General features: G+C 43.5%; 1 protein-coding gene across 1 annotated transcript in view; it reads right to left on the reverse strand.

Moving 5' to 3' along the window:
- The window catches only part of EIF3H (eukaryotic translation initiation factor 3 subunit H), an 895,984-nt gene that overhangs the window by 73,737 nt on the left and 806,574 nt on the right, over positions 1–15,673 (reverse strand). The gene's annotated exons all lie outside the window — the stretch shown is intronic.

Consider the following 15,673-nt stretch of genomic DNA (forward strand, 5'->3'; position numbering starts at 1 on the left):
TGTAAGTAGATCCAGACTGTGAGGAATTTTCTGGCAATTGCCCCTGACCAATTTCAAAAGAAGGGAAAATCACTGTTGCCAGGGCCAGAAAGAATTCCTTTGGAGTCTTCAGAAGTACCTTAGACATTAGTAGAAAGGGTGAAAAAGTATACAGGAACATTCCTGTCCAAGATAAAGAAAAGGCCTTTGTCTTCCAGGTCTTACTGCATGGAGCATGTGGAACAATTGATTGCGCCAACTGATTTGCTCAGGCAGGAGGCAAAATGGTTTACTTGATGCACTTTCCACAAATAAAATCTTGGAAGACCACCTGATCTAGTTTCCACTCGTAAGGGCTCTACCTTTGGCCTGCTCAGCTTGTCTGCCATACAGATTTGCTGTAACAGAATGTAGGATGCTTGTAAAGTGACTGCACTTTAAAGCTCAACCTATCCTCATTAGCACTCTTCAAGAAAAATCTTGATAATTGGATGGGAAATAGGAAATTCACCCAGAGGACCACTTCTGTGGTTCTGCTTGACAGTGGCACAGGAAAATAATTTTCTTGGCTGGTGAAAGCCAGGGTATCTTTTAGGCTAGGCTTATATAGGCCTTAGGGCCAATAGCCTAGTACCTACCTATGAACCTATGTTAACAAGGTTAGTGTGCATACAGGAGTAATACCTGGCTCACCCTGTGATGTGGTCCTGGGAACCACAAGTGATTCAGAGAGTTGAGTACCTTGGATATGGTCACCAGTCCCTTTTAGGTTTCTGTGCTTGTGTCCGTCTTTGTTTATTAGGATACCTTGTACTTTTATTCCTCTTCTTGCTGCTCCCCAAAGTCTAAGGCATCTGTGGTGACTGGACTGCTTTGAAAAAGGTGGGGAGAAGAGGAGACCTGGATTCAGGGATAATTGATGTCTCCACCAAATGCCTTCTCTTCTCACAAACCCCAGAACTGGATTCTGAAAAGGTAATAGTTGTTGGTGCCAAGACAAAACAGACTTCAAATACCATTGTATCTTTCTAGTGCAGAGTCTTCCCAGATGAATTATGAGAATCATACAAATTGTGAGACCCAGAATCCTGAGGTATTCCCTTGCAGTGATCAAAATCTAAGTGGAAAACCCCTGAAACAGATCTAAATATAGTCTTTCAGCTTTTCCTAGTTAGGGGTCGCCACAGCAGAACTCCGGTATGCTCATGACTGGCAGTGGATTTTTATGGTGCCGAGTTGCCAGCCTGACACCCAACCTTCAACGAAGGCACGCCCATTCACACTCGCACCTACCTGCATGTCTTTTAGCGTCACTCGACCATGGGGAAACAGATCTAAATACAGATCTATTTTTTTTCTTTCGGAAGAAAAGCTCTTTGCACTGAGGGGTCTAGCAGATGCCCTAGGAACACAATCCTGTGTGATGAAGTTAAAAATGACTTTTGAATGTTCTCTTGGAATCCCAGCCTGCACAGATCTCTCATTCAAGTGAGAGATTTCTGACACTTTGAAAAAGACGCTGCAAAGATACGCATGTCGTGTAAATATGAAAAAAATGTTGATACCCTGTAGCCTGCAATGGGCTATAAAAAGAAGTTATGTACTCAGCATAACGTTCCATCTGAGTAGTTGTACTTCATTTGTCCTCAACCTGTGGGATACGGATCCGAGCCGGCAACTTTACTAGCATCTGCTCCAAGCTCCAAGCTCCTCCCCTTACCCATAATACACATCCACTACCTTCCAACCCCCAGATCGAGTTTGCTGAACCTTACACTGATAACCCGACCTGAAAAAATACTTGTGACCTATAACCGCAGCCAGTAGGCTGTTCATATGCCAAGGTTTGGGGGAAGAGGGGAGGGACGGCTGAAGACAAATGAAGTACAACTACTCAGATGGAACGTTATGGTGAGTACATAACTTCTTTATCTGAAGTAGTTTACTTCATTTGGTCTTCAACCTGTGGGACAGAGTCCCCAGCTACTAAACACCTGGGAGGCCCTCATGCAAGGGCATTCCAGAGCACCGTGGAACCAAAGGATGCTCTCCTTCTGGAAGTCAAATCCAATTTGTAATGAGAAATAAATGTACGAGATGAGGACCAAGTAGCTGCCAAACAAATATCATCCAAAGACACTCTAGACCAAAAGGCCGCAGAAGTAGCCATGGACCTAGAGGAATGAGCTTTCACTTGACCTGGAGACGACATGCCTGTCTTTATAGACCTGAAGGATGCATGAAGAAATCCATCTAGCAATAGTGACCTTGGAGATAGGGTACAAACAATTGATCAGATTTATAGAAGGATACAAACAATTGATCAGATTTACGGAAATTTTTTGTCCTGTGTAAATAGAATCGTAACTGTCTATGAACATCCAACAGGTGGAGTTTGGATTCCATCTTGTTAGAAAAATCAGGAAAAAATACAGGCAAATTGATGGTCTGATTGATATTGATTGATGATGCCACCTTAGGAAGAAAGGATGGATTGGTTCGAAGGGAAACCCTATCTTTGTGAAAAAATCATGTAAGGAACTTTGATGGACAAGGCCCGTAATTTGGAAACCCTTTTGGCAGAGGTAGTAGCCACCAGAAAAGCAGATTTCCAAGATAAATATTTCAGTTCTGCTGCTGCAGCAGGCTCGAAAGGCGGAGCGACCAAAGCTTGAAGAACCATAGTAAGGTCCCGTGGGGAACAGTATCTTTGACCGGGGGGGGGGGGGCGTAACAAAAAGTGCCTTTAATAAAGGCTTTACACAGTCTGGAGGAGGTTAAAGAGGCAGAATTCTCACCCACATGAAAATGAGAGATGGCAGCCAACTGAACTTTGACAGTAGAAGAACTAGCTCCGTGTTGAAAAAATATCAGCTAGAAAATCAAGAATGGTGGAAATAGGAGCTGTGAAGGGGCCTTAACTCCTTTGAGAGGCCCAAAAGGAAAAACGTTTCCACTTGCTGCGATAACCTTCCTGGTTGAAGACTTATGAGCAGCCACCAAAATAGATCTTACTGAGGAAGATAGTCCAGGAGTCCTAGCAATCACAGGAACTGCAGCAGCCAAACTGTGAGCTTCAAACTGTCCAGATTCGGATGAGGCACCCCCGAAGGGTGTGAAATTAGATCCTGAATGGGATCCAAGGCGGAGCCAGAAGGTGAGACCAAAGGAAGGGAAATCATACCTGGTGAGGCCAAAACGGGGCAATGAGGATCACTTTGCTCCCAAGTCAATGAGCTTTTTGTAGAAACCTCGGAAAAAGAGGTACTGGCGGGTAAGCATACAAGAAGACCGGGAGGCCAAGCATGAACTAGAGCATCTCTGGGGGACTCCCCCAGCAGGGGGTTCAGAGCAAAAAATTCACGGCACTTCACAATGGAAGGAGATGCGAAGAGATTGCAGCAAGGTTGACCCCACTCGCAGAAGATCTGTTCTGCTACTGAGACTCAGAGACCACTCGTAAGGCATCAGAATAGTCTGGCTTAGCCTGTCCACTAGGATGTTAGACCATCCCAGAATGTGTTTTGCGATGAGAAAGCGACCGGTGGAGCTCACCCATTCCCACACTCTCATGGCCTCGCGACAAAGTGGGGAAGATTTGGTCCCTCCCAGTTTGTTGATATCCAGACCACTGACATGTTGTCTGATTGAATTGCAATCGTTCCCACAAGGAAAAAGGCATGAAGGGCCTGCAATGCTAGGACTGCCCTCATCTCTAGGACATTTATGTGTAAGCTGGTCTCTACAGGGGACCACAGGCCTTAGACTGTCCTGCCCGAACAATGCCCCCCCACCCGAGTTGGGAGGCATCCGTGGTCACTGTGGCTTGGGCCGGGGCTGGAACAAAGGGTCATCCCTCCAAAATATTCGGAGAACATATCCACTAAATGAGGGATAACCAACAGACTCGACTGAGTTGAACTGAATATGCCAATGGCAGTTCCAACAGGGACCATTGTACAGCTAGAGTCCACTGTAGAATTCTCATGTGTAATCAGGCACATGGGAGAAAAGTTTTGGTCACCATCGAGCCTAAGGCCCTCAACACCGATTCTGCCATTGGGAGATGAGAGTGGTAGATCAGGGAGACATGCATCCTCAGGTTTTGTACTCTCTCTGAAGTCAGGATGATTTTGCACTGAAGAGTATCTAACCTGGCACCAACCAGGGAGACATGCATCCTCAGGTTTTGTTCCCTCTCCAAGGTCAGGATGATTTTCCACTGAAGAGTATCTATCCTAGCACCAATGTAGTCTATCACTTTTACAGGATCTAGGAGTGATTTGGATATGTTGATTGTGATCCCCAAACACAGGGCAAGAATCAGGAAATAATCCCTCGTTTGGGAGAGCAGACACCTGGTGGGGAGCAGTGAGGAGCCAATCGTCAAGGTACGAATAGACTTGAATCCCCTGAAGCCTCAGGTGAGCCGCTACCACCGCCATCACTTTGGTTAACACCCTGGGGGCTGTGGTGAGACCAAAGGGTAGGGCTCGAAATTGGTAAGGATTGATTTCTATCCACAAGTGGAGGAACCTTCTAGAGCTTCTGTGCATCTTTATGTGAAAGTAAGCATCCTGGAGGTCTAACGAGCACATCCAGTCGCCCTCTTGCATGTACAGCATGATGGACTGTAATATGACCATCCGGAACTTCTCTTTGGCAACTGACAGGTTCAGGGCAGAAAGGTCCAGAATGGGCCTTAAGTCCTCCGTTTTCTTTGGCACCAAAAAGAACCTGGAGTAGAAGCCCAATCCGGACTGATCTGGGGGGACTATTTTGATGGCTCGTTTTTCGAGCAGCTTGGAAATTTCCTGTGCTGCTGCCTCCCTTTGCGTGAGTGGTACATCCGGGAGGTATTTGGGAGATTTGGGGGGACCCAAAAGGGGAAAGAGTATCCTCTGGGTATGATCTGAGGCACCCAGCGGTCTGATTTTATGGACCCCCATACCACTAGGTGCAAGGACAATCATCTCCTGACTGCCTCCAGAGTAGAGCAGTCAAGGCCACCCTCAGGGTTGCAGCCCGGGTCTGTCCAAGAAAGGTTCTCGAGACCCAAAATTCCTCGGACCCCCTCTGCCTCTGGGCCGGCGTCCATTCTGTCCCCCTCTGCCACTGGGGGAAGGACATCCTTGAGTATCCCAGGAATACTGTGACTTCCAGAGCCACATCTTCTTTTGCCCTCTCTGGTTCTGGGAAAGGGACCTTTGAGGGTTCGAGAAACGGATCCTGATGGCAGACGGTGTCTTCCTGTCCTTCTCACTCTGGACTAATGTCTCTCTGACGGTCTTACTAAAGAGAGTAGAGCCATCATAAGGGACCATTGGCAAAGGACGCCTTGAAAGGTTTCCGAAAATTGACAATCTGAGCCAGGCATTGCGCCTCATGGACACGCCGGACCCAGCTGCCCTAGCCGCTCCTTCCGTACCATATGAAAGGAGTCGCATGGACATGTGGGAGACTGCTTTCAAAATGGCCATCCTAGTGGAGAACGAGGCCCTGTCCTTCTACGATATGGACTTAAGGGGAGACTCCTCCAGCTCCTTTACCAAGTCACGTTGGAGTCTGACGACATGGGCCAGGTAGTTCAGCACCCTAATTGAAAAGGTATCTGAAGCGTACACCTGCTTCCCTAGGTGGTTCATCATCCGCGACTCTCGGCCAGGAGGATGAACCGAGGAACTCTACTGGGCAAGTTCCTTCTTTGTGGCTGCTGCTACCAGCATACCGTCTACAGAGGAGCCCTTGTTCCATGCTGGTCTGTCTGTCGGGGGCTTAAAATTTTGTCAGGTCTTTTTGGAACTGAGTCCATGGTGTCCGACTCCTTCCATGCCTGCGAGGTGACCAGATCCACCAAAAGATCTGTGGGAGGGGACCCCCAGGAAGTAGATGGACCTGTACCGAAAGCCTCCAGGAACACAAACTCGTCAGAAGGTTTGGGGGCAGACCAACCTCCCCGTTGGTGCAGGATTTCCATGATGTCTCCAAAGGAGATATCCTCAGGAGGTGACCTAGGGGAACCTTCTCCATCATCCAAGTCCATATCCTCGGTGAGGGACTCGGGGGAGTCCAAGTGCCTCCTCTTGCACGTATGCTTGCGAGGCACCTCTCCGATGGGGCTCTCCGGGGGAAACTCACAAGCCACTTGTTCCTCAGGGGGAATCGTCTGAGTCTCCTCGAGCATGGGCTGTCCCTCTGGTAAAATGATGGGGACTGTCGAAAAAGCCATGGGGGTCTGGGTGGAGTCCGAAGGGGCAGTCAGGGGTCTCAATCTAGTGGAGAGAAACCTTTCTACCATGAACACCAAAGGAGAGCTAAACTCCTGAGAAAACAATAAGGAGGCCGGTCTCCCTGGGTTCGAAGAGAGAATCGGAGCCGGGCCTGAAGTGGACGGAGCTCCAAGGGAGGGAACTTGGCCTGACAAAGGCAGAGCCGATGAAAAAAGTTCCACTCCCTCGGATCCGACACCCAAGCTCTGGCTCTGACAGCGGCTCGGATCAGACATGCTACAGGTAGCAGTCAGCGTCGAGGAAGCAGGTACTGTCGGCGCTGACCCCCTGACTAAAGCCAATGGACGGATCGGAGTAGGAGATATCGGCTGGAAAAAAGGAAGCGAGCTCCCCCCTCCTGAGGGAGAGGGGGCTGGCAAGACCTCCATCTGATCTGAGTATGGATGAACCTCCTCATTACTTTATCCATATCGACCTCAGACAAAGACTGGGTGGACCTCGATGAGGCCACGGACTCCGACTGCGTGTCGGGGCACCGAGGCCCTAGAAGCTGAATGCGTCTCCTCCAGCTCTGGGGAAAACCTCAGAGATCAGAGCCGAGAGGAGTCACTGATCCTAAGGTTTTTACTGGTGAAGGGAGGTCCGGAGACCTCTTGCGCTTTTCCCTCACCTTCGACTCTCTCTCCTTCTCTCTGCCCCTTTTCCACTCCGTTTCCACATGCTTTTGCACAGGAGGTTGAGTCCCAGCCTGGGAGGGAGGAAAAGCCAGGGGAAGAGAAGGAGAGGCAGCCGCTGTGACCGAAGTCAAAGATGAGGCAACAGACTCTGAAGGGGGAAGAAGGCCTTTCAGGGCCAACTTGGCCTTCCTATGTTTAATGGCAAGAAGGTTGAATCCCGCACATATAGTGCAGTCTATGCTCAGATGGACCACACCCATGCACATACACACAGAGTGTGGCCATCCACAGGTGATAACTTATGGCCACACTCAGTGCATCTTTTGAAAATAGGCTTGTCAGCCATACTTCAGAAGAAAGAAAAAATTTAAAGAAAATGCTATTTTCTTTCTCTCTCTGAGCACCCAGTCACGACACACACACACACACACACACACACACACACACACACACACACACACACACAGAAAACACTGAGGGAGGAGGGGAAGCAAAAATCCACACAACTACTCTAACTAAGCTAACTACCCTAAAAACTATAAACTCGATGCACCAAGCGAGGGGAGGAGAAAGGGGAACCTACTCTATCACTATCTAAAGATTTTTAAAGAAAAAAAGATATTTTTAAAGTTTTTTTTTACCCACTTGAAAACCTGGAGCTCAAGAGATCACGATGCATAAGCTATTCGCGGCAAACGAGATCTGGGGGTTGGAAGGTAGTGGTGGTGTATTATGGGTAAGGGGAGGAGCTTGTAGCTCAGAGCGGATGCTAGTAAAGTTGCTGGTTCAGATCCGATACAGATCAGTCTCCCACAGGTTGAAGACCAAACGAAGTAAACTACTTCAGATCAGAAGCTAGACACTTTATGAACACTCTTGGAACAGTGGCAGCCTAAATGATGAGGCACAGAACTGATAATGTTAGACACACACAACCTTAAGAAATGTCTGATGTTTCAATGAGCAGGATTGTGATAATTTCTTAAATCTACAAAAAAAAAAAAAAAAAAACACATGAGGAAGAACTAACAGTTGTGAAGTGAAATCTTTTTGAACTTGGGCTCTATTATATAATGATTTAGGAAAGAAAGTCCAGAAGTGGTCTCCAGGCATTTTCTTTTCTTTGACTGTAGAAACATTCCTGCATTAAACCCTTTTCCCAACAAGGAAGTTGGAACTGTTTCTATAACACCACAAGATAGCATGTGCTATAGGACAGGAGGGAACAGAAGGGGTTTCGTCTGGTGGATGTGAAATAATTCCCTAGAAAGGAAGAACTTCTCCCCACTGCCATCTGTAACCTTGCTGAATCATTTTCAAACCTCGTTTCTCTGAAACGATCTGATACCAAACTGAAATTCAGACTTTCTGAAAGGGAATAAAGGATTGCCTTGGTGGGAGGGTCAAGGCCCCTTACACACTCATTCTGCTTTATTTCATTGTCCTTTGTTCTGGGGAGGTTCCTGCTCTCTTTATAGAACCTCCTTGAAACTGTTTTTAAATGTTTTAATACTGGCATTTTACTGAGACTGTTAATTTTGCTTCTTGTCAAAACTGGATAAGGGAGGAGAAAATCCCTTAGAAAATTTGGAGGAGGACTGAAAAATCTGATAGATTCCCTATATCCGCTTATGTCTCATTACAATTTTTACATTTTGATAACCTCTGAAACAGAGGGTCCAAAAACTAAATCTCTATTCAAAAGAGAATTTAAAATCTAATTTTTAACCTCTTCATGGGTGGTTCTAAGAATGCAGCCAGGCAAACCTCCTCAACACAGTACCAGTGGCAATAGCTCTGGAGGTAGTATCTACAGAGTCATATATACACTTTAAACAATGAGCAATGACCTGAGAAACTGAAGAAACTAAACCACACAAAGCATTTTTGTCCTCACAGGAGGGAACTGCAGATAAAACATTCACCATACACAGTCAGTCAGTTAGAATAAACTTTTAGCAAATGAGCCTGACAATTCAAATCTCAAAAATTAAAACTGCAGAAGCATACACTTTTCCCCCCAAACATTTCAACCGTCTTACCACCCTTGTCAGAAGGGGAAAGGTTCAAATTAATAAAACACTTGGCAGTAACAGGTGTATTAACTAAAGCTTTCTTAGGTGCAGCAGGATGGCTTTCTGGGGAAACACAAGCTGTGACAAAAACATCTTTCAATGCTGACAGCAGTGGAAGAAGGGCCATGTGACCAGTAGTTTGTTCCATAGTAAAGCTTAAAATGGTGAATCTCTCCCTAGGAAACTAAGCAGCACAAGTCAGTAAAATTTAAAAAGTAGTAAAAAGCAACTTTTCCATAGGTTCATAGGTAGGTACTAGGCTATCGGCCCAAGGGCCTACGTAAGCCTAGCCAACAAGGTTGCCTGGCTTACGCCAGCCAAAAAAGTTATTTTCCTGTGCCACTGTCGAGCAGAGACAGAAGTGATCCCCGGGCTGTACTTCCCATTTCCCATCCACTCATCAAGATTTGTCTTGAACAGTGCTAATGAACTTTGCTTGACATAGATGGGTAGCCTGTTCCAGAGTATGGGAAGTGTAAAAATACAGTAAAACGTATGCCAACACATTTTACCAACCCCAGAAAGTAATTTAAACACAGACTCTCCACAGGTAAAAACAGTTTTAGAATGTTTAAACTAACTTTTAAACTGTCAGAAACAAGTGTGTGCTCACATTTAAAAGTACAATAAAATCGTGCGACAGTCAAAAATACACACACTTAGCTTAAGGTATACCTTCTTACACAGGAAAAGAAATTTAAACATTAAAATTATGTGGATGTTTTTTCTCTAATGGAAACTTATCTGTTCAGCAATATAACACCACAAGCAGACTGCTGATCTTTGAAAGCCTGCAGAGGAGTGCTCTCTTCTGTGGCAGGAAAGCTCTGAAGGGCATGGAATACAAACCTATCTTGTAATCAGCTCCGCTCAAGCTAACAGCTGGGTATGTGGAAGGTGCCCTGTAGCTTTGGAAGCTGTCCAGCTCTTATACCCTATGGTGAATACAACCCATATAGCTTACATAAACATCTTGCCTCTGTTAAATATTGGACAGTATTGGGTTTATCAAGAACAGATCATCATTGTGTGACATTCTGGTAACAGCAGCATCTAATGAAGGGATAACAGTGCATACTGCTTATGTTGATCACACCAAAGGCATGACTGATAACTCTACAGCAGTAAATGTCACTTCATATGTAATTCATTGAATAAGCCAATAGTTAAGCAACATGACAAAACAAGTCAGTGTAGGGAATTACCTGTCTAGCCCCCAGTCCTTCGGGGATCTGTACTGAGGTTGCTCCCCCTTCTGGACTACTCTGATCAGATAATAAAATGTGAAACGTGATAGCTAAACAAATATATTGATGACTGAAAACTGAGCAACATACTTACTTCAAAAAAATATGTTGCAGTTATACAAGATGGTATACAAAAACAACACTCCTACTGCAGTAGTAATGACATCACCGAGGGATAGGATTTATCAAACCCCTGTGTTCTGCAAGTCCTTCCTGTGATAAAACTTGTGGTAACTGCCCTTGGCCACATTCAAAAGAACTACTATAGCCAGACCAAAATAGATGCACCACTTGATGTCTGGAGAGTCCTTCTGAATTCTTTAGAAGGACCGTGGTTATTAGAGGAATGGATGGAAGATCATACATGAACATCCCTGTCTATGGGAATGAAAGAACATCTGAATTCCAGATCAGAATAAACAATACTGGAGAAGAATTTGTTTAATAGTCAGTTATAACTGGTGGCAGACAGAAGTACTTGACACTTTCTCTCAATTCACCTTCCCTGGTCCTGCTCAGCTTGTCTGCAACAATGGTCTCCTTCGACTTAATGTAGTAAACAGTAAAGGGGGGTTGGACATGGTTATGCCCTGAGTAACTACGTATCACAACGTTTCTGAATTTGACTGTGACCACTAGCAGAAGGCCTAATAGTTAGAAAGATATACATCTTAATTTGCTAGATTAGAAAAGGAGGGAAAGTCTTTGAACTAACTTTTCCTTTATTTTTCATCCTTTCAAAGGATCCCAGCATAAGAAAGTAGAAAGAACAATCTTTTATCAGGGGAAACATACAGAATCTCAACTAGGAGATCCTCTGGAAAATTCTGAAAAACATTCCCAGGCAAGTGGATCAACATGTCATAAGCACCTGCAAGATGGAGTTTAAACAGCTGAGAATCAAACACAAGGACTTGTGGACTGAGGCTCTTAAATTGTCTGTCAAACTTATAGGGGGCAAAAAAAAATCTTGTAGTCAGGTAAAATGCTGGCTGGAAAATAAGCATCCTCTCAAACTGGCAACATATGAGAAACAGACACAAATAATCATATTTTTTTTTTGTCATAATACCTTTACAGCAACTATGGTATTACATATTTTAAAACTGTATACATTTTAAAACTGAAAAGCTTCACTAATTTCTTGTGAGTCTAGCCAAATGGAAGCACCCCCCAACAAACATACACACACAAAAAAGAGAGAGATTAGAAGGATGACCCCTTTCCCAGGGGAAAAAGCCTCCTCACAGCACAGGGGTATTCCTATGTGCCTTCCTTGATGCTGGCAAGACTGGATCTCCCCTACATGGGCCAAGAGCTGAACAGCCACAGCACAGCATGTGCTTGACCCACAGGTCCTTACTGGCATCCCAGGAGCTCATCAGATGGGGTGAGAGGAAAGGTCCAAAGTACAACAAATGGCCACAGCAGAGCCACCCATCAATGGCTGAGGCAGAGGGAGTCTGTGTTTATATTCAAGCGCCACCCCCCCCTCCTCCTCCCATTTTTTTCCTTTTCTGTTATTGCTGCCTAAGAAAGGAATAATCAATTACTGGAACCCAGATCTAAGTCCTAGCCACAACAAATGTCTAACAGGCGGATAAAGAAACTATGGGAACGGTCTTGTCTAACGACTGAATTTTTACTTTTGAGGTAAAGAATAATTATATATTCTGTCTCCATATGTAATGCCACAGACCCTAGAAACTAGTTTTGATATAAAGTAAAACTTTTAAGAAAAAAAGTGATGACTAATAAGGGAATCCACAAAGAAAATTAGGACAGTCTGTCACCCATGAAAAGTACCTGACAAGCCAATATTGGGTCTTGACAAGAGTCGGTGTTGCCTCCTGACAGAAAACAATTGAAACAGAAGTAAAAACTTTAAGTAATAACCACTAAAATATCTTCATCCTAGGTCATTTTTTTTTACTACAAATAAAACCAGTTTCTCAGAAATGTACATTTTGTGGAAGGCAATCTCCAACAGGGAACTTATCTGCCCAGCCTTGTGGAAGCAGTAGCCGATGGTTGATATCCTGAAAGACACAGAAGACCGCATTCTTAGTCCTGGACTCATCCAAGTCAGTGGCTACAGCACATGCGAGGTACTCTAAAGCTGTGGAAGTTGGTCAGAGGGTCTGATCCTTGGCCGGACATTTCCCGTATTGCTTAAGGCTACTGCAGCAATGATCTAATGAATGACATTCATGTTTACTTACGATCATTTGCATTTTCAAAGTTATGTTATGAGAAATGTTGCTAAAGGACAGCTCGTTAGGATTTCTAACCTTACTAGCTTAGAACATTTCTTTTAAATGAGCTTTTTAAATAAAATCTACATTTTTAGAGCTAGGGAATGACAAAGTTTTCTTGGATGAAAATATTAGGAAAGCTGTGAAAGAAAGAAAGGTGACATATTTGTCAACCTGTGTTTATGCCATGTGTTTGACTTTTACTTGTGACAGTCAAAATAATAAATCTAGTGTTACCAACTGGAGAATGTTACAAGGAAATGAAGGACTATATAAGGTTATTAATGAAAGGCCTTTGTTTACTGATGAGTGTTCTCCTAAACTTGTTAGAGCAAACAGAATTGATCACAGAAACATCATTTACAATTCAAGTTGCATACAAATGTTCTGAATGTTCAGCTGGTAGGTTTATTCATGAGAGGCCATATATACATATGCCAGGTTACAAGAAGATTATAGGTGCAAAATGTTTTTTTTAATTGCAGTAACTCCTTTGTTGCATGCTGTTCTAAGTACATAGTGTCTGAATCACTCCATAGCAGTACAATTATGAGAAAATTACACTGAAGTTTTTACGAGTATCAATATTCTATTTGGTGTAAAAAAATAAAAGCAATGTTCTTTATATACATACAGACGTTTGTACCAGTTTTAAAAGATTTTTAGTTTTTGCTAATGACTACGTGAAACCAACTACTTGGTGTGGTAACTGCACTCACTTGTTAAGAGCATACGGATCTGTTGAGGCAACTTTCTGTAAATATTGGTAAAATACTGGGTTTAAATGATTACGTAATTTGAAAAGTGCATTAAAAAGGAGTCGAAAGATGGTCATATGATTTTTTTTTTGAATTTATGGTTTTAAGCATGTTTTCTGAGAGTCACTTTTAGTTCGGATGAAGTCTCAGCTGACAAGGAGAAAAAATATATTAACTGAATCAAATGGAAGCCTTTTTTCTTCTTGCATTTGTGCTTTTGTTCTGGTATTTTGCAAAAAAAAAAAAAAAAAAAAAAAGCATTGCTAACCACCCAAATTATAACAGACATACCACAAACAGAGCTTATTAACCAATTTAAACTTTAACTAGGGGCATCTACCAGTATCAGGACAGCATACTGTTGCCCAACTAATTTTAAAGGGCAAATCTGGTCACTCTTGGGAGACCAGTACACCACATCAGTCCTCACTGATATGACACACTACTGAATATAACACTGATTTCTGTAGTCTTCAAAAAACTAAAAGGATATGAAAATATAAGACTCACTACTAGAAAAACTATGGGGTTAGAAAAATACAAACTATATACGGAGGCTTTAAGAAAAGTCATTATATTCTGCTTAAAGGTTACTTATAAGTGACTGTTGTCAGGTCTATATTATACTCTCTAATCCAGTTCTATAAGAAAAGCTGCACCCAGAATTTAAGAGACAAAGATAGCTGATCTAGTGCCAGGTGCCATTCCACGATCTGGCACACACACAGAGTGCTGAGCTCTTTAGCCCTGACCACAAATGGGATATTGGCTTTCATTTCTGGATGCAAATATTGCACTATGCTACATACAGAGAGCTAAAGTACTCCAGCCCTAGCTACAAGTGCAGAATCAATGCTGTTACAGTCGAGTACTCCCCCTGACAACTGAATCCTGTAGTGTACCCCCACACTACATATGCCTCTGTTGAAATACATGGGGGTGGGAGCTACATCAGATCAGGAAGCCTAATACTAAAAACAAGCATCACTAAAACAAAAATAAGTAGCCTAACACATTACACAGTACGTTCCAAGGTTATAGCAATCAAGCTTCCCGAAGGCCAACAGGTCACACACCTGAAAATTGAACCAGTAAAAATAATTGCTGAAATAATGTTCTTCTTGCAACTTTTACATTTCCAAGGAAAGGTTGGTGATTTGAAAAGGGAGGGGATCCCCAGAAGGATTAAATCAATTACCTCCACAAAAATACCTTTCTTCATAAAGGCAGAGGTCTTTAAAAGTGTTCAGACATTAAATGCAAGTCATTAAATAAAAGTAATCTGGAAATGCAGAGTCACTTTAAATCAACTGTCCTTCAAAGCATTAGGACACAAAATTGTTGCTATCTGAGTCAATAGCTGCAGTTAAAATGGGGGAGGAATCCTTTCTGATTGAAGATAGACACACAATCTTCTTCTTCTTCCTTCAGCTTTTTCCCGGTTAGGGGTCGCTATAGCGGATCACTGTTCGTTCATGATTGGCAGTGGAGTTTTACGGTGTCGAGTTGCCAGCCCGGCGCCCAACCTTCCACAGAAGGCACACACATGCACACACTCGCACCTAGGGCCAATTTAGAGTGTTCAATCCACCTACAGCATGTCTTTGGGATATGGGAGGAAACCGGAGCACCCGGAGGAAACCTACGCGACCACAGGAAGGACATGCAGACTCTGCACAGAAGGCACCCCAGCCGAGGATCGAACCGGAGAACCTCTTGCTGTGAGGTGGCAACTCTAACCGCTGCACCACCAGGCTGCCCGAAGATAGACACAAAAAAGACGGCTTTACTTTTAAAATAAAAATTAGCAAACTTACAATGGCCAAATTCAGAACTTTAAAATTTAATTTAGCTACAAACAACTGGAATCATTATTCCTCTCAAAAATGCAATTAGGAAATGAAATTAATGTATAACTATTTACAATATAGGCCTCATTTAAATACTGCTACTGACAAATTAAGCGCAAACTTGCAAAATTTCAAGTTCAGACAACTGGGGGCCTATAGAGATCATTTGTTGCCAACAGGTTTACTTTTTCCTCACTACCAAGATTTGCCATGGCTGAATAGTGTGAAATGCAAAGAATTCTCAAAAACTTGACTTAAGAGACAGGAGTTACACAGGTCCACACAAATGACTTTGAAAAAGCAAATACATGGGGCAATGAAACAGTGCAGAAAAATCTGACACTTCTCCAAAATAAAAAAAAATATTTTGCAGGGAACAAGCCTCCTTGCACCCACAGTAGGAGACAAACCCCACCTATTTAAACAATCCAGCTCTGTGGGCATACAGCCTTAATGGGAAAACAAAACAATTGCTCCTTTAGCAAAAAAAGAAGTTATGTCTTACCATAACGTTCCATCTGTATTGTTGATCCTCATTCAGTCATTATGCATGGGTATCGGTTCCGAGCTCGAAACCGAGCCGGACATTTTCCAAGCTCTCA

The sequence above is a fragment of the Protopterus annectens genome, chromosome 3.part1 (genome assembly GCF_019279795.1).
Source record: "Protopterus annectens isolate FY-2018-M chromosome 3.part1, PAN1.0, whole genome shotgun sequence".
NCBI classification, from domain to species: domain Eukaryota; kingdom Metazoa; phylum Chordata; order Ceratodontiformes; family Protopteridae; genus Protopterus; species Protopterus annectens.